Genomic DNA, 20,324 nt, shown 5'->3' on the forward strand with positions numbered 1-20,324 from the left:
GTGTCGGATGGGTAACTTATACGCTGCAGGAGCCATCATAGATGAGAAAAGACAATCGAAAACAAACTGTTGCGTTTGGGTATAGACGGGGTGTGTCTAGTAAAGTATGCAAATTTTCCTCTCTACATTTTGTTAAATCCGAGCGAATGAATGGCTTATTCCTAGTGTACGGTCGTAGGACCGGAGCGGTGGGTTGGGTAGCGTAAGGGCCGTAGGCGCGGCTTCTTTCTAATTTATGTGTCGACTGACACCGACAGACGGGCTTATGACGGCATTAGCGAAATTATATGGGCGGGTCGGATTATGCCAGGGTGGGTCGAGGCATGGTTTTTGTATTAAAAATATTAATTCGTCCCCCGAAATTATATCAAAACTCTCTGATACAAACTAATTTGTTCACCTTAGCAATTTTAGTTTTCGATCGTCTTTTCTCATCTACGATGGCTCGTTACCCATGCGACACCAAGATAAGTAATGAATTAATACATTTTTATTCGTACTCGAAGCGCTTTCACCCACCCCTAGGATTGTTTAGAATGTAAAATAAGTTATGTATATTAATTTTGGTGAAGATCCGACGAAAATTGGCGATTCGATAAAACTTTACCGTCACAGAATTTGTTTGTACATCGTATGGGAGAATTGGGGTATTTTTTCAAGGATTATCTTATAAGAGGTTCAACTTTGAGATGGCCACAATCATTTTGACTTCGTTTGTGGCGCCACGACCCAACGCGTTTTCGTTTACAGCTGAGCAGGTAGCAGCACCAGCGGCAGCGCACGCGCCCCTGTTGTCTGAGTTCTCGTTTTGGCCATAATTGGCGCCACAGAGGCAGGGTCCCCCGAGCAGACGGAATTGACGGAATCACTACGAGCGAGGATATAGCTTACGTCAACGAAGTGCGTGTAATGATTGTGAATTAAGGAGTGAGGAAGGTGCATCAGTAGGAATTCTGTTTGTGTAAACCGCGATTGGTGTATGTGAGAATGGTGTCATCATCGTGTGGTGTTCGAATGTTGTTGCAGTGGATATAGGGGGGCAGACATGGCCGTCACGACACGAAGGGGACGATAGCCACAGGCAGGGGTGAGTAGTGCAGGGTAATTATTTCCCTTATTTTTATCGGTTCTTAACTGTAGACGTTTGAGACTATCGTTGCGATTCTACCGTCGTAGCGCTAACTAATGGTAGCTGTAACAATCATTTTGCGAAGAAAGAAACGGAATGGAGACACAGGTTTTGTTATGTATCTACGAAAGGATGAATGTCATCGCGGATGTCATAGTCGAGAAGTCGATGTGTTGGTCCATTAATCCGCTGTCACATGTACCAACCTGCGTTGCACATATTATGCATTCACGAGCGTGTCCCTCCTCGCCTTGATGTGCTTCTTACGGGTGTAACCGTCGCCTCTTTAATCATTTTGGTTGCTAACATCAGTGGCAAAGCGCTGTAGAGAATAACCAACTCCGGCAATTTATTCATGGACCAATTTAGTATTGAGGATAAGTTCTGCTTCAGAACAGGAGGAATGATCAAGTGATGCTTGTGCTATAAGTTTCTGCATCTAGGTAGTGGAGAAGCGCATTTGTTTCGAAAAGAAATGGAGCCACTTACACGGCCGCAATAATCGTTATCGTTATACGACCATTCCTTCGGCGGGTGGCGCATGGTCAGCAGCAGTTCTACTATCCCGCGCAAGATGTCGTCCCCCTCGACGTTCTCGTCTGCAGAGATCTCTCTAGGATAGGGCTGCATCGACCCCTTTAGCTTGATTCACATGGAGGGAGGAAAAGGCAATCACAGTCCTCCTCTTAACCCACCTACCAAAGATACCTTTTCGCTCGTTCCGTCGTTGCCTCCTTCTTGTGCACCCACAAAATTTTGAGGTAATGCTCTCGACCTCAGAGTAAAGAGGGTTGGAGGTGGTACCCTTTATAAGCCCCTGAGAGCGGCAGTGATGCACCCTCTTAATTGTTTGTTGTCTCCTGATTAATTTGAAAGGGATCTCATAGAACGTAAAACTGAATAGCAAATTTATCGGTTGACTATCCCAGAAAAAGATATTAAATCATTATTGAGTTGAAAAAAATCAGACGTCAATAAAAATCGTTTTACCTAATGATTTTTTTTATTTCAAACAATTTGGTGGGGCTTCAAATATAATGAAAGCTTGTAGGGATAGTTTACCACGAAAATCATTGATATTGTCACGGCGTAAGTCAATATTCGCGTTAAGTCAAACCAGTGCTTAATTTCTTAAATTTTAGGTACTTGAACGCATACCAACACGTTTGATCCACGCAATTTTAAAATATAAGACCCCTCGTAAAACTTCGAATTTTTTAAAACTTGTAATAAAAGTACAATGAAGAATCATGTTTTTCCAATTATAAAAAACAATGAAATATATTGGCACGACCCTATGTTCCCTGAGAGGTGCCGGAACAGCATTCTGGCCAAAATTTTAAGTACCGAGTCAATGCCATTCATCCAAGACTCATCTTCACTACTTTCGATCTCTGCAGAGAAAGATTCCTGGTGCATGCAGGACGCCACAAAGCCTCAGCTTATGCGTCAACCTCATTGTATTAGTGGAGGTGTCACAGTAAATGCGATTAGAAGAGGGATCATCAGCTTCCGCTCATAAGGCCAAATTGAAATTTCAAATCCGAGATCATGTGACGGTTACGGTATAAGCGTGTGTTTCAGTGTTGTTATTTTCGACTGGAAATTTAATTCCCATTTAATTGAAGTTATTAATATCGTGAAGTTATTGAATGTAGGTTAATATCAATGTTTTTTAATCGACTAATAGTCTTGCCAACTCATAAGCACCGAGCGCTATTTACACGTGTACATATTGGTAATACCTGATGCAAATTACCGTTCCAAGGTTAGTCTTTCTTCACTCGTGTAACTGAGATGTAATTTACTCCAATATTCTCCACAATGATCGGCATATCACGCAAAAATGAAAGAGATTTATGTTTGTTTCACTGTATTCATTTATCCATCACCTCATTTTTGCGTTAGTTTTTTTTAGTTTTATTTTTCATCATTCGAGCTTGAGAATTTTTATGTACGAACACACTGAAGAAAGTTGCTAATACTTCAGTTCAATTTCGGTTCAACTTTTTCATTTGTGTTTTAGTTTATGAAAATTCTCATGCCCTGATGATGAAGAAATAAATTTCGCCAAACGTTGGCAATAAAATTGGTTAATTAAAAAAAATCGATATTGATCTGAGCTTCAAAAACTTTAAGACGTGTATTAATTGAGAAAAAGCTCAATAAATTTTATCAACACGTACGTAAAAGGAGAAGTGTGATGGTATCAATTGAAATCCTTCCTAAACGATATCATTTGATAATAGTCCATTTCCCATAATCTTATAGAAGTTGTAGGCTTTAATGTTGACCTGTAGAGCGCTGTTCGTGTCTGCGGAGTTGCAAAAATCGTGATGGAAATTCTATCTCGTTCGTTGGTTCTAGTGTTAATTTCTAATTCGTGGTGAATACTTCCGGCTAAAATTATGCAAGAGCGCGCATCGGCTTCTTTATTATAAGCCAAGATTGAAATGGCGAAAATATTTGCCTTTCGTTTTGGATCTGATTGGCTGACTACGATGACAGGTTTTGTTTTCATGGTTTTTGTATCGATTGGAATACGTAAAATACTCACGTGGTAGAAAAAATGTTTGATAACAACGCAGCAACATGTCACCTATTACGAAAGCAATTCCTCCTCCCCCTCCGCAACTAACCCGCACTCTCAACGCAAGCATTTCGACGCACCCCTTCTCATCGAGCGACAGACGAGCTCTGCGCGCGCGCGCATCGACCTCATTCCTGGAAACACATTCCCCCCCAACAAACCCTCAGACCTCAGATTCCTCACTCATTTGAGGCACGACGCATGCAGCTGGTGTCAAGCGTCTCAATTCGACCTGTAAACATCGGCTCGGCGCGGCGACTATGATTGGGGTTGCAGTGGGCGGCGGAGTCGGCCGAGGCAGTCGGTGGCGCGGCGGGAACCGCATCGCACTATGGTCATCTTATTCATACTAGTACTATCGGCGTCAAAATGATGTGCCGCTGTGCTCTTCAAATTTATACCTGGGCTTGCGTTCATGCTATAACAATGATTAATTGTCTCTTTAAAGATAATTTCGTTTTAAATTTTGATTTGATTATTGTTTTTGACAAAGTAAAAAAATTGGACAAGTCAGTCGGTCGTTGGAGCAGGCTCAACGGACTTGCACGCCTTTTCCGCGTTCCTACAGACTTGATTCAGGGGAACTGACAGTGGCCCGGTGCGACCCCGTTTGGCGGCATGGCATTAATATAATTTATTTACCTTCACAAATAATAATATTTTGATAGATTATGGATCATAGAAAAATTACAAATAAATTAAAATAGTTTCTATCAGTTTATTTTTTTCTTTCGGGGTATACTGTAGGACCAGATAATGAATAAGCGTTTTCGTTAATTAAAACAAAATTCGCGTTCTAAAAATACGCCAAAGCCATTTTGTGTATCTCTATTGCTTGTTGCAGCTTATCGTGGAAGATATATGATGTAGGCTTTGTAGTTTTCCCTGGTTTGAGTTACTAAGTTCATTAAGTTGACAAGACGGCTAATTTTACGATGCGCGGAGTTATATATTGCACTGACGTGTTTACATTTTTTTACTTTGCCGTAAAACAAATAGCAAATCAGAGTTAAAAATGGCGTATCATCCATTACCCATGCATTCACGCAAGCTCGGATATTAATTTTCAAACTGTAGCGGCACATCAATTTGACGCTGAAAGTAGTTACAGCTCATTGATTCTATCATCAATTGCGCAATAGGGAGGTAGTAAGCGCTTCGAGGAATGAAATTAACTTCAGCTACCATCGTTTGAGAGATAAAATAATATTTTCGGCATAGTCCATGAAGTAATATTGTTCTTACTACGTCTGTAACCGTTTATCAACGCATGTAGGGTTTAATAATACGCGTTTTGTATTTAATGCTTGCTAATAGAAAAAAAATATCTGGAAAACACGAGTCAGTAGAACGCGCAATCTTGTGAAACGCGACAATTTTTTTTAAGCCCAATGGATTGAATGTAATTATTTTATCGTTCTTAACATCACGACAACGAGAAGCTAGTTTTGAGGTCATCTTATCACTGACTTAACAAGGAAGCATTATTTTTCTGCGAGTATTCTGAATGAACGTGGTTTATCGATGATGATGGGGGTCACGCCGATGGGAAGAGTGCGTTCGAGACGCCACACAGTGGGCTGAAATCGAAAAAAGCAGGCCAAAATTCAAAATTTTCACTTTCGATCTGGAGTTTTTCCCTATTACAGCCTTCTTACATAGGAGCTATGTTACTAGGTACCGGAACTTCTAATTAATAAATTGTAAGACCCATTGGCGTAGCTAGGAATATTCTTTGGGGAGGGTTAATTTTTGAAAAATGACATGCCTGGAAATACGTTTTAAATTATTTTGGCGAATAAAATTTAATAATATAACTTAAATGTAAAACAAACGTATCAAATTTTTATTTCTTTGAGTATTTGGGGGGGAGGGGAGAGATATCTATCCCCCCTCATCCCCACCATAGTTACGCCACTGGTAAGACCTTCATCACAATCAGGAGAGTCCGATAAAGTAGACCAAAAATTTTGAATCCTCAGTTTTTTTTCGCGCCGCGACGTATGTTCACGTGGCTGTTCAGATCATATGAAAGCAGCTATGGTTATTTTAAAAATATAATTGGAAATATTACTCTTATTATTAAGGAAATAAATTATCGATGTGCCTATTTCGTTAACTTCGTTTTTCTGGTAGTTATGAATATTTCGAATGGACCCTGTTTTCCTAGTTTCCACGTTAAGTTACACAAAAGTAAAATAGAACGTAAAAGGAACGAAAGGTAGATATTCAACCAAAAAGAACAATGTTTTCTCTATTTTTTGTAAAATAAAATCTTGCCCCAACTTGCTCCCGCTCCGTGAAGAGTTCTCGGGATCGCCACAGGGTCAGGAACTGCAAAACTTCAATACTCCCCACGAAGTCCGTGTAAGGAATGGACCTGGGGGCAGGAGTTAAATGAAGTCCTTTGCTTAGTACCAATATGATCGGTTTTTCAAGTGTGTGGTCAATCAAGTTGATAACCAGTCGCCTGTCATCCCGCTCCATTGCGGATGGCATTTAATCGAAGCGGAGAAACGTTCAGCTTCAAAACTGTCGTTTCTTTCAGTGTACTTGTACTGAAAATTCTGTTCCTTTGCACTCGATGTTAAGTGTAAAGTTAAATTGACGACCACGTAAAAATTTGGCCGAGTTAATCGCCGAAATTGACATCCTATAACACCTGACTCGTCTCCCTCCAGTTTCATTATTTTGAATTAATGAAGTACCGACCATCCTTATCCGGCTCGTAATGCAAAGTTAGGAGTAGTCGGAAATCGAAATCACTGTTTCTATTCTTCGGCAATCTTTCTCCGTTTACAGTCCAATGTTCCCATTTGGGAATAAATTTATAAAAATCATATTTCGTATCCGTGATTACTTTTATAGCTTTTGTGGAAATAAAGTATTTTTCAAAGGGAATCCCTTGACTTGTGCATATATTGGTCGTTAATTATACCTTTTCAAAATTGGTTCTTTTCATCACGTCTGTAGTGAATATGCGGTTTATTCGATATTTTCCTCTATACTAGCTCTCCAGTGAAAAATGCTCATTCAAAAGATTTGAAAATGTTTGTTCGCTTTTCTTTAATTGGTAGTATCTCTCAATTAGTTTTAAAATAAAGAGAATAAGCAAAAAATAATAAAATCATTTGGTAAGTTAATTCGGTATTTAAAGGGTTAATTACAAAATCTGGTTTATCCTTAATTTTGACACGAGTTCGAATTCATAATTCGTTTCCGTTGTCTCGGATGAAAATTTCTCGCCACCTAAAGCGTCTAAATATGTCTAAATATATGTCCATATGTCTAAATAAATCATACTTTACATAAACTATAGTTTCCCCATTGCTAGGGAAGTAGTACTCCCGATTGGAATTTATAAGCCCGGGAGTCCAGGCGCAAAGAAATTCAGAAGTACAGAGAAATTATTCTAAATATTGCAAGGGCCGAAGAGGCCGAAATTGAGGTTATCTTTGGTAGAGTGCTAATTACATCCGGCCTGAAGGATTTTTACGGACTTCTACGAGAGAAGTAAAGGATGGAAGAGCAAAATTACCCCGAGGCGTTAGGAATCTGGTAAGGAGGCACTGGTTCTGATGCGATAAGTGACTGCATTGGTACCGATGCAGATGGTGATGTGGTGCATTGTCCTAGTTTTTCTTCGTAGAAAAACAGCTTAATTAATATTGAAGCTCTAGAAGTCTGCCAGGCACATGCCCTCGATCAGCACAAAACATGTGACATTAAAATAGTTGAGCACGACGAGAAACTCTCCGTATGGAACAAATTCTTCTGGAAGAACCATCCAGATGCGCATTTTCATCCCGATCGATTCTTCTGCAATGTATGTCTCGAATTCTTAGGTTCTGCGTTTTGGCCTCTCCCCCTTGTCTCCCATGCACTCCAAGTCGTGTTTCGCACCTTGTAACCATCTCTTCCGTGGCCTATTTCTTCTGCGAACGTCTTCCATCTTATTATTAAGAATAAGTTTTGATATCTCTTTTATTCCCATTCTTTCTGCGAGGCATGCCAGTTGTGGTAAATTGGATAATCAATGTCCTATTCTTCTAGAATATTATTTATGGCTATGATCTGAATTTCAAATTCCTCAAGGATTTCTTCATTCTGCATGGATGCATTAATTCCAAGCCCTTGAAGGTACTTTTGGTTTTATAAGTTTTCAGTTATGTTCGTTGACAGCAAAGTTGATTCGAGGAGAGGTAAGTTTGCAAAATAAGCTTTATTAGCTTCCCATACTCTATGGATTATCTCGTAAGGCATTTAATTTTCAGTAGTTGGTATACTCCCATGTATGGAAACTCTATTTTGTAGTTTGTTACTCGCTCACCTTGATAAACGCTTTTCATCTGGCCTGCAGGTGACCAATGTGAGCATGTAATATCTAGTTTAACGAGAGTTTAACGCCTATTAATTATTCAAGTCGTTGAGGATCGCTGTTATTTTTCAGGGATTGGAACTAGATTTAATCGTTATCCCGTTGAATCTAGTAGCATCGTGAACGACTATAATATCTGAGACGTAACTCGTGTTCTCCATTTTCTGCTATTAATGTAACTTTTTTCTTGTTATTTACATTAACGTTATTTTATCTGCCATTTTATAAAAGTTGCCCTGTGTGTATACGATCTGAAGGCCTTGGATCTTCTTTTGTTTGAGGTTTTGCGGCAAGATGTGATTTCATGTTGTTGACGATGCGAAGCGAGATCACAACAGCACCATTCATAAAAATGAAATCCTTGTCTATGCCTCTGGTATAGAGTTTAGATTCAGCTGAAGGATTTCCGAGATTTTTATCCCGTTGGTCCATTTCCAAGCACGATAGTTTCGTCGGTATTTCAGGCGTCATATTCAGGTCACTGCAGTGCAGAGTTTTTCAATTGTCGTCTCAGTTTCTTTTATATTCTCCCGTCAGCGGCTTTCGTATTTTCTTGTCTTTTCATAAATCGTGAAAACTCGGCTTTTCATGAATGGAATTCCACATCAGTGCGTGTAAAAGAATCCTCATACCCAACCCATAAAGAAAACGATAGAGAAGATACGATAAGAATATGAGACTGTCAGGACACGAAATTTTTGAATAGTCGTATGCATTATATCCGGCTATTTTACACTCAGAGATCGATAAAGTCGTTATTTTGCAGAAAAGAAATAAGATATGGTCGCCCCCTCCTTAATCCTCGAGATTTAAGGGGGATCGATCGACCTTTCTCATCCGCTTATTTTGTATTACATGAAAGGGAAAAGGCAATTCTCTTGTCTTTATTATTTACTCATGCAAGTTGTAAATCTAGGGTTGTTGGTATAAATTTGTATAACTTTGCACTTGGGCAAATTCATTATTCATACAGTGAAGGAGTTGAAATCGCTTGGATAATGAATTACATCGCGTTGAGCGCCGTAAGCTGATCTTCGGTGAAAAAATATCTCCAGAGAAAAATATGAATGCATGCCTTAAAGGCTGTAACAACCGTCTAATACTTAAATAGTAAGCTTTCTACGTTATTACATCGATGTGTTTCATCCTACGGATACTATAGGAAGGCTTGAAATGATATTGGCTTTGTATCATTTATTGATCAGTATTACTGTCGGCACTTGATATTTCAAAATATAAACAGGTGCTGCTGCTTTCCATCAAGAATAATTATTCCCTGCGGGTGGGGATGTGCAGAATACTCCAGCAGTATCTCTTCTTGCCGAAAGTGACGGCTAAAATGGCGGGGAGAAGATACCCCGAAAATAAACCCCCGTACCAAAAAGGGTTGAATCTAGAGTTTGTGGGAAAATTGTGTGAGACCATACCATCTGGTGGAAGATCCAATAAGGGTTCGCCGTGCCTGGAGATCTGTAACGAGGAGAAGGGTATCCTGATTGGTGAGTTTTCCGGCACCCAGCCAGGTGTGAACCCCTTCTCTGTAAACATGAGGCGTAAATCTAGCCTATCTCATTAATAAGCTAACCGCACGGCCGGCGATGGGGACGACCGCTGTGGGTCGGTGGTAGTGCTGGAGATAAAGGGATCTTCGTAGGGCGGCCGAAGGCGTGCTGGTTGTGAAGGGTCCCTTCGGCGGAAGATAGCCCTGAAGCCCACACCCGTTCGCGGTGTGGCGTCCTGATTTTGTGGCTCCTTGGTAGCGAATGGGGAGCGAATATCCTCCTCCAACGAAAAGATCTTGTCCGGATTCAGACTGGAGGGATAATGTTTCGCGCGTTAGTCAGCTGTAAGAATTATGACCGCAACTGGTCCGTTAGAGGAAGTACAGGGAACAGGATTGAAACACTTTCCGCTGTGAAGATCATGCTTTTATTATATCGATTAACACATGTTACACACACTACATCTCGCGGTCAACTGCCCGCTGAAAAGCTGCTTGCTCTCCGAAGTCCATATGAGGCGTCCCCACGTGATCGGCACTCACCTCTCCCATTCGCTGTCATTGCCGTGGTGAGGCTCGTAGGTCGCATAGGTTGCAGTAGCTATGGGTGGGAAAGGAGCGTCCGGATACCGAAGAAATGTGCAGGTAAGGTGCAAGTAGAGGAAAAACGGAGAGAGCGTGGGGTGCTTAGGTAGGTGCTTTGGAATAAGACGAGCTAGCATCCGGCCTCTTTCAGAGCGCTATTTTTTGATGAGGTGCCAAAAGTAAGGGTAGATCCTTAAAAGGTGTCCCTCTTTCTTATCAACAAATTTTTATCTTGCTTGGTCTCAGGAGTCCTTAAGTCCGTCGGAAAACTGCCTGAATGCACATTGCTTATCGAAGCAGCGAGAAAGGCTCAGAGAAACTACTGGAAACTAAAAACTCGGCGGCATACCGGTCAACGTGTATTTGCACCACACTTCGAACTCCTTTAGGGGTGTGGTAAGCCATTTTGATCTTCTGTATGTAGAGATCGTCCAAATTGTACCCGATATTGCATTGCAAGGAGTCTCCGATACCCCTCAATTCACTATAAAGCGCAACGGAGAAAGAACCAACTTGACGTCTCTCGTCCTAACTACGCCCGACATTCCCCCGACAAGGTGTTAATTGACTATGAATCGGTTCCTGTGCGGAACTTTGTACCGGCACCAATAAGATGCTGCCAGTGCCCGCACATGGCCTCACGAGGCTAGGGAAGAGCCACACCTGCCTGCGCTGCAGCCTGGATAGTCACAGTGGTGCAGAATGCTAGGGTGGCCTACTTTGTTTAAACTGCAAAGATACCCATCCCGTGCACTCTCTCACTTTACCAAAGTTAATGGAAGAGCGCATAATCATGGAAATTGGATAGGAAATCGTGGAAGACGGTTGTGGAAATACGGTTCTTCGGGGCTAGAAAAAAATACAGAGAGCAAATAGCATCCACCTTCACCGCAAGATACTTCAAGGTCACCATTTCGACTCAAACGAAGGATGAAGTATACCCGACGAAAGCCACCGAGATTAAATCGGCCGCGCTAGCGAGGGCTAATACGACGAAAACCTGATTCGAGTTCTCTTCGAGAGAACCCAACCAAAACATCTACCTGGGCCACGTGGAAATTTCCACGTTTTTACTGCATTTTTTATTAGTTATTTTTTAATTCTCAATCACCCGAACCATCAAATAAGTCTTGAAAAATCAACTCTGAAAGTTTGCATGTTGACGAGTGCCTGTCAGACTCCGACGTCTTGCCCGTTTTTATTAAGAGGAAGAAAATCGATTTAAGCGATTATCCTCCAAACTCTTAGCTGCGCAATTTAATTGTTTTCGCCTATTATTTTTTATTTATTTTGAATTTTGTATTGCAGTGGAACTGCAATGGTTTTTATCGTCATAAAGAGGAGCTGGCTATTCGCTTCAGCTACGGAAGACAACCTCAACAACCTTGCCCGTCAGTTACCGAATAAACCGTGCCCACCTATGAAATGTTGGCCCACTATTGCCGTACTTTTCCTTGCGAAAAATACCTAGGTTCGTTAATTCTTCTTAGATTCGTCCATACCATTTTATTCGTCAGCTCTCCGAAATCTCTTGAACTTGAAGAAATATGATAAAATGATCTTCGAGGACACGTTGAATCCTATCTAGTGGATGTAATTATCACGCGAACTTTCCCAATCGCTACGTCTCGCAATGTTGCAACATCTTTGCAACATTCTCTCCCATTGATTTAAGTCACTGTTGCGGCTATGTCTACGACTTACAGGAATTATGTGGTCGAAGAACTCGTCGGATGACGAGTGGAGAACGCACGCCACCGCATTGATCCCTCTTCGTTTCTATGGTTTCGCCCCTCCTTCCTCCGATAGCCCACAGATAGCGGCAGCGGGAACAACGCGTGGCCCCCTTGTTTTGGGCTGCTCCGTACACAGGTTCAGTAATCTGTATGAAAATTTCTCTAACAAAGCCCCGGTGGGTGAGGAACTGAACGTTTAATTTGGCAATATTTTGTTTCCTGGCCCGATTACGATCCAGCGAGATTTTCACGCACTGTTAGGAATGAATTTTATAGCTCTTCATTCTTAACTTTATTAGTAACGGTTAGTTTCGTTAATACTTAAGGAAGCATACAAATTTGATCGACAAATGTCGAAAATTCAATGCAATGGTTGAAAAAATAGAACATATTACAAGTGGATTCAGGGCTTTGGCAAGGCATGGAGACAAACTCGGGCATGGTGATATTAGCAAATATTTGCTCCAAAGTTTAATAAATTTCTTGGAGACAAACAATGATTCCAAATTACAGTAACTTGTAAAGCCCTTTCTAAACGATGCATGTACTTGCATAAATTGTGATGTGTAAAGCGGTGAATTGCTTGAACGCATGCGAGAACGCATGACCGCGAGATGGCTTAATAGCCCGTGCTCTAATTGCGTCAATGCATTCGCGCCGTTGATCGTTCGATGAGTGAAGAATGCGGTCCTAAGTCGTGCAAATACATGCCACGAGTAAAACGGCCTTAATGTTACAATGATTCTATTAACTGTCTTACAATTCAAGCATCGTAGCCGGCTGTTGTCAAAAATTGACCATATATTACTATTTTATATAAATGGGATAGAATAACGTACGCAAAGTCACATCGTTTCCGAATTTTGGATTAAAGTTGATATATAGGAAAATTTTCAGTTATATTTGCCCATTGCCGAAGAAAGGAGAGAAATCAGATACCAAAACTGCTAAAATTCATCCGATAATGATATCAGCGACCAGTGTGATACAAAAGACTTTTAGGAAAAGAAATTGGAAGATGGTTGTCATTTAATATGCTCGTGAACCCTCCTCACTCTACCACCCCCGCTCGTGGGGGAGAAGGGTGACGCTGACGTCAGAAGAACTCTCAGCACTGTCCTTGAGCAATGAGCGAACTGTCCCCTTCTCCCCCACCACTCCGGTGGAGTGAGGAGGGTTAACGAGTATATTAATTGACCACCAACTTTTTATTCATCGCCTGATGATGCGACCTGCAATGACCGCGAAAACTCGCGTGACAAAGCGCAATACGCAGGTGCTCCCGGAAGCCGTTGACACCAATGAGTCTCGCTGCGTAAGCCTACGTTTCAAACTTTTAGAAAAGTTTGAAAGCATTATGAGTAGATCATCGAATCTATGTGCGAATTCAAAACAATACGATTGTAATTACTTGCCCCATTGTAAGAATATTTTCAAATGAACAAAACAGTAGATGAACTATACCGCTTTTCACCATGGGTGGGTGAATTTTTCCAAGCCTCCGTGTTGTGAAGTCAGAAATTCATAACTTATATTATAATTTTCCATTCTTTCCCAGCGGACGAATCGTTGGCGACCTACTCAATCATATTTTACTAGAACGGATGTTTTCCGTACACTAAGTCCATTAGTTATAAAATATTATTTATGTAAGTTAAAGTGGTAACTTACAGCAATCGTATTTTAGCTGCATGTACATTTTCAGTTCGCAGTCTATTATTAAATAGTATTTGATATTTTAAAAGTTAAGTGTATATGGAATCGGCGGTTGTCGTTGAAATTTCCACTATTTACTGCAGTAATTTCCACCTCTGACTGCAGGATGGCACTCTATAGATTGTCTAATAACTTTTTTAAATTTATGAAATGTATTAAAAGCTATAAATTATTAAATAAATATTTTAGCTAAAAATATGTATATTGTCGGATCGACGGATTAGATCATTTGACCGTGATAAGGTCAGTCAATCGATGAAGACCGTAGATTCCGGTTGGATGAAGTGAGGTGAGGTTCCGGAGGTGCCCCTGCGAAAAAATAAGGCATCTTTTGTTTTTATCAAGTGATAGGGTCATGATTAAAATCATCAACATCGATAAGTTTTCAATGATTTTTTTATTCAGGTCAGTTTTCGTCAATACTCTGTTGATACATTTCATTCAGTTGCATACATCAGCTGCTGTTACATAATTTCTTTTACATTCCGATTAAAATCTACTGCGACCACCGGCATTCGGAGTGGGATTCTATTTGCTTTTGCAATTATTTAACGTAATTTTTTCGCCTTGTCTAGTCTGGTTCCTCTTTTAATTTATATTCATATTAATAGATGTAGCGTGAATATCCCTCGCACTCTGACTTTCTTCCTTATGTTGTCGTAAGTATTAATGCACTCACTTACGATGAGAGAAATCTTTCTCCTGTGGCCACATGGCATGGAATTCCTTATTTTTTCATCTCCTGCCTCAACTCATTTTCATCCGTAAATTTTACATTCTATTCCTCCTCCACTCGTGTCACATTTCTTGATGTGGACATTTCTCTCACTAACAATAAATTTCACACATCTGCACACATTAAAAACACTAACAAACAGCAATACCTACATTACAATAGCTGTCATCCGACACATACGAAACGATCCCTCCCTTTTTCTCTTTCCATCCGTGGTCACAGAATTTGCAACATTCCAGACTCCCTTAATAGATTTCTTTCCAATTTACACCATGACCTTCGGAGAAGGGGTTACCCGGAATCCCTCCTCCGTAATAAAATCCGAAAAAAATCGTATGTCCCGAAACAACTAGGCGGGGACAATTCGTCGCAGTTTCTTTCCCTCTGCACGACCTTTTTTCCGGGCGTGGACGTACTGCGTAGGTCCCTAAAAGACCTTTTCCCCATCCTCTCTGACAATGCAACCACGTCCAGATTTTTCCCGCGATGCCCTTCACTCGTCTTTAAAAGACCACCAAATCTGGCCAGCATTTTAAAAACAAAACCGCTGCCCAAGCAAATTACACATACTAAACCACAACCCTCGCCATGCAACCGTGCAAAACTTGTCGCATCCTCATCACCGAACCTCTTCCCGATCAATTCTTTGCCTTCCCTCTCCCCTCAATGTCTGACATTTCCTGCACAACAAAAAACATTGTATGTATACTGTTATGCCAGAAATGCCCCGCCTTTTACATCGGCTTATCCACCACTCCCCTTTGCATCCGAATGAACGGGCATCGCTCGTCGTGCAATAGCGTTTCTTCTGTTTCTGCTTCCATTCCAGTTGCCGTTCATGCCTCCTCCCATAAATCATTATTTGACGAGTGCTACACAGTAGGAATATTGGCATCCCTCCCCCCGTCCACCACCCCCTAGAGCTGAAGGATGTGGAGCAGGCATGTATTTGGGCTTTCCGTGCGTTTTCTGGACCAGGAATCAACCGCGCCCATTAGAAAGAACACAATCAATTCCCATCCACCGTTTTTCCCTCTGCTTTGCACCCTTCCTTATGCCCTTTCCTCACTTTCCCTCCTCTTCTCACTTGAGAAAGATGGGCTGGGTCCCATCGAAAATTTGTAGAAACAACCTTTCCCCGTAAGTTCCCCACTTTTTTATTTTTCGTTTTTCTATCAATCTCTAAGTTTTTTTGTGTGCCCACCCTAGGGCAAGAAGAAGTTCCTTTATATTATTTATATAAATAAATAAATATATATATATATACTACTACTATATAAATCGTCTATATAATATATAAATAGTTCAAGTCAATATCAATAAACACAGAGACACAAAAAATAAACACTCACACTGGAAAAATAAACTCGAAGCTTTCGAAGCACTACTGACTTCTTCCTCAGCTTAAGTAAGAACGGTTTGGAAAGGAGAGTGTTAGAAAAGGGAAAAGAGGGAGAGGTGTATGGGGAGGGGGGGTTAGGAATAGACATTAGGATGCCACGTTCAAACCCGGAAAGCTATTGGCTTGAAAGTGCCAAATGCAAGCCTGCATTTGCATTTGGCTTAGGTAAAGAAAGAAGACCTCGAAAACGACTTGAGTAGGCTGCTGGAAAGCAGGGTCATAGTACTGGATGGGTTGGAGGGGAAACTGGTTAAGTTCTGTAACTGAATGTGAGGATAGGCAATGGTGTTTATTTCTGAGAAAGTGAGAAGAAAGACTTGAGATTACGAGTATACGAAGAGGCTGTGGGAGCAATGGCTAGGGCGAGGATGATCAAATTTCCCGGGAATTTGCGGGTAAGTCATTATATACGCCTTCCAATTCGCGTGTTAGGGCACAATTCGGAGGTTCGTTTAAAATCCATAAATTTATATTAAATTTAAAAATTCGCGAAGTAACTTAATAAAACGAATGGGGATAAAATGTAACATTGATTTCAAAAATTAGAAGAGAGAAAAAATATGGCCGACACTGGGACTCGAACCCGGGATAACCCGGGAACCAACTACTGGACGATGCGGTGCGGTCTAGGGACTAACGCCCTAGACCGCACCGCGCGCCACGGCCATAGTTGAAAGGGAGCGCTTACTCAAGGCACTTCTTGCTGCGCGAAATCTTAACATGCGAATATCTCTCGAACCCTGGCCTATGTGAAAGAAAGCCGTGACTATTTTTCTATCTTACCTATATAGTTTAAAAAATAACATCCGCATTCAGATCCCGAACATCACTTTGGCGATGTCTCCTTGTAAGTAAATTTCATTTTTTAAAGGATGAGTAACCATATCTTCCAACGGAAATAACCGCTCGTCAGAATGCGTAAGTTGCGATAGCAGCGTTCGCCTCTGATGATAACAATTTTGAGTAGATAACTGCGCACTTACGGTCTAAAGATAATGAGTTTTACTCTTGTCTTAACTATTTTACAAAGAGCATAATTTAATGTGTTAACTGTTGGAGAATATAATTTTTAGTGTACAATACAGATAATCTATTTGATAACAAAAGTCTTCTATTTATTTACTAAAAACATTCCCATTCGACTTCGACCATATTCGTACATCATGCGCGTTAATTGTTTTCGATTCGATCCATAAAAAATTCTTTTTCTTTGCATATAATTAAAAGATCAAAACATGCAATTATTTCTCTAGAAAACAGGTTTTCATGAAAAAAAATATCTGAAAGTATAGATGATCTGAAAACTGAAAATCTCTTTGGAGCTACCATCCTACTCTGCCTCAACAGAAGGGGCTCATGAACCAACGCGTGGATTGGATCGTATATTGATATGTCCAATTGATCTAATCCGTAAGCCTAGGTATAATTATTGCACGAATTTTTGCTTTGCATTGCAAACAATGAAAGTTAACTCAAGTGTAAGCTATAACAAATCAAAAGAACCAGGATAAATGCATTTTACTGCATTGATGTGGTTGCAACAGTCTCTGGCTGTTCAGGGAGGCTGGAACTGTGATCATTTCAAAGTATTCGTACGGCTGCTCAATCTTCTTCCATTGATTAAAACTCAGCTCTTACGTCCAGTGCAGAATTGGCTTTGCATTCTGGTACGTGATTCTTCATGTAAAGGGCGCTGGATGTTTAAATATTTATGACTTAATTTAGGAGGCACGCTTTAAAGATTAGTTCATTATCATAACCCCAGGAGGATGAAATCGTGGAGTCGCAGCCTCTCACACATCCGACTTTCTTCAATATTTATTTATTAAAATCATAGTCATCGTCTAGGCCGCCATGACACGCTGTTCCCTGTGTGACCTGCAACCCGCGAGTACACAAATGCCGTGTGGGCTGCCTAATCGTCAGGAAATCCGGTCCCCCGCAATGTGCATTCACGTTCTACGCAGAGCTCATTTGTTTGTGTGCGTACTGATAAGTCTTTCGGTATTGTGGGTTCGCGATTTGTAGCAGGACGTATCGACTGATGGATATTTTTTCCCCTGCATCCTCTGAAGGGGATGGATTTCGGGAAGGTTTTCTGGCAAGAATACCGACCAGAATGATCTTGCGGGCCTCTTCGAAAATGCGTCTTAACTCCGAGATATATATACATAGTTAATTTTTTCAAGTAAATCAATGCAAAAATAATGTATTTTTGATACGTTCATTTACTACGCTGGTATAGGCTGGAGATCTTAAAGGAAACCTGGAATTGGAATGTTAATGTGTTTATTACTTTGAAATTCTGAGAAAGTTAGGGAATTCACGTTTAAGTCCAGGAGAAAATTGGATTGGAACTTTTTGTTATTTTTCCAATTGCCATTTATGGGTCAGTTTTTCCCTTCCTTTATTTTTCAAATTAGAAGTAATTTTCGTTGCTTCCCAGCACAGAATAAGCCCCATTAGTTCATGGAACATTTAGATCTGATTCTTATCTGTTATTAAATATGTTACTTTGACTATCTCAATAGCGCACCAGGAAATGCTTAATTTATTAACTTACATTAACTTATCGAGGAGGCATTACATGAGCATCGACGGGGAGCTGGGTATAGGGAATATTCTTGGAAATAGGTAAAGGCACCGAATTACCGCGGTAATGCGGCGAATACTCAAAATTCTCTTGGGTTCGAGTAAGTGTGTATTTTGACTCTTTTTCATGCGAAATTTTGACCATGCACCGAGAAAAATCCTATTACTTAAGCATAAGGTTTATTTTGGTTGTCATTAAAGTACAATTATTTAAACTTTAAATACAATAATGAATACTTATTCATTTTGCAATCCCACCAATGGCGTTTTTTATGTGACTCATGTCTTTTCCCTCTCTCCTATGGTTTCTTTCTCCCCATGGTGTGATGGGGCTTACTAAATTTCCGCCAATAACAGAGACCTTGAAAACTTATAGGGTGGAAATTGTTCTATTCTGTATAAACTATAGCAAATCTATAGGGAAAAGCTCCTTTCAGGTATATAGGGTTAAGGGTTGATTGGCATACTTATAAAAACCTGTCCAAGTGTGGAAGTACACACTGTACAACACCACAGAATAAAAAATACAATTTCCACACTCTAGCATGGAATTTACTTTGACGGAGTACTTTCCTCTGTTATGAAGAATTTTTCGAACTAGTTATTCCTTTACTCTAAGCCCATTTGATTGAATAGTCTAAATTAATAACACTTGGAGAATTCTGAAGAGAAATGAGAATCTCTAGTTTCCGAAAAAAAAAACAAAAATAAAAAAAAATGCAAGATAGCCAAATCCTTGTGTGTGCAAGCTGACGTTACATATAAAAAAGATTGAGGATGTGTGTGTTCAGTTTTAATACAATTCCATATATTTTAATAATTAACCTTTAAAGGATAGATTTAAATCCCAGATGTATCGTTGCATGGCCAAGCATTTAAATGGCCTGAAATCAAAGAAAAGGCATTGGGAGTGAATATCCATGGAGAAAAAATAAGCATGCTAAGATTTGCCGATGACATGGCCACTATAGCAGAAACAGAGAAGGATTTGAAAAATATTCTGGTTAATATGGGTAGGGTATTGAGTAGATATCAACTGAAAATAAGCACGAAGAAAACCAAGATCTTAGTATGCAGCAGAAGAGAAGAAGTCAAGACCAACATTAAAATAGGGAGGCAAAAACTGATAGAAGTGGATGAATTCTGTTATTTGGGAAGCAAGATAACTAGTGACGGGAGAAGCAAGAAAGAAATTATCAGCAGAATAGCCCAGGCGAAGAGAGCATTCCACCAAAAGAGAGACCTGCTTACAGCAGGAAACTTAAGTATGGAAGTAAAGAAACAATTTATAAGAACCTACATCTGGAGTATGCTCCTATACGGAAGTGAGGCATGGACAATGACCGCAGCGGAGAAAGCAAGGATAGAGGCCTTTGAAATGTGGTGCTACAGAAGAATGATGAAAATCAAATGGATCGACCGAGTTAGTAACGAGGAAGTCCTAAGAAGGGTAGGAGAGAAGAGAAGCCTCATGAAAACCTTAATAAGAAGACGGAACAACCTCATAGGCCACATCTTGAGACATGATGGCCTGATGAAGACAATCGTCGAAGGACAGGTGGAAGGCAAGAATGGAAAAGGAAGACCTCGAACAAAATATATGGAACAAGTAAAGAGAGATGTGAAAGAGAAGAAATACGTAGGTTTGAAAAGATTAGCTGATAGGAGAACTGAGTGGAGAGCTGCGTCAAACCAATCCTAGGATTGTTGACCAGTGATGATGATGATGATGAGGTTTAAAATAAAAGCAGCTCTCCAGTTAACTCTTGAGCAACGAAACTCATTAGAAGCCGATTTTAAATGAAGTGTGTCTCAGTGGTTCCTGAAGGGTATACAAGGCCATAAATGCAAACATTAGGTGGTCCCCTTTGGGTCCGCAAGGATGATAAAGGTTAACTATATGTTAGTGAAACCTCCTATGGATTTGAAATTAACCATTTTTGGATGGTACAGATTTTT

At 40.4% G+C, this 20,324-nt stretch overlaps 1 protein-coding gene across 3 annotated transcripts in view; it reads left to right on the forward strand.

Moving 5' to 3' along the window:
• LOC124163338 (putative thiamine transporter SLC35F3) overlaps positions 1–20,324 on the forward strand; it is an 85,310-nt gene that overhangs the window by 16,660 nt on the left and 48,326 nt on the right. For 2 of the 3 annotated variants that reach the window (XM_046540171.1, XM_046540173.1), the window contains exon 1: positions 834–1,087. The exons of the other annotated variant lie outside the window; for it this stretch is intronic. The gene's annotated coding sequence lies outside the window, so the exon portion shown is untranslated. Of the gene's footprint in view, positions 1–833; positions 1,088–20,324 lie in introns of those variants that run through there. 3 annotated transcript variants of the gene reach the window in all.

Source organism: Ischnura elegans, chromosome 8 (genome assembly GCF_921293095.1).
Source record: "Ischnura elegans chromosome 8, ioIscEleg1.1, whole genome shotgun sequence".
In the NCBI taxonomy this organism is placed as follows: Eukaryota; Metazoa; Arthropoda; class Insecta; order Odonata; family Coenagrionidae; genus Ischnura; species Ischnura elegans.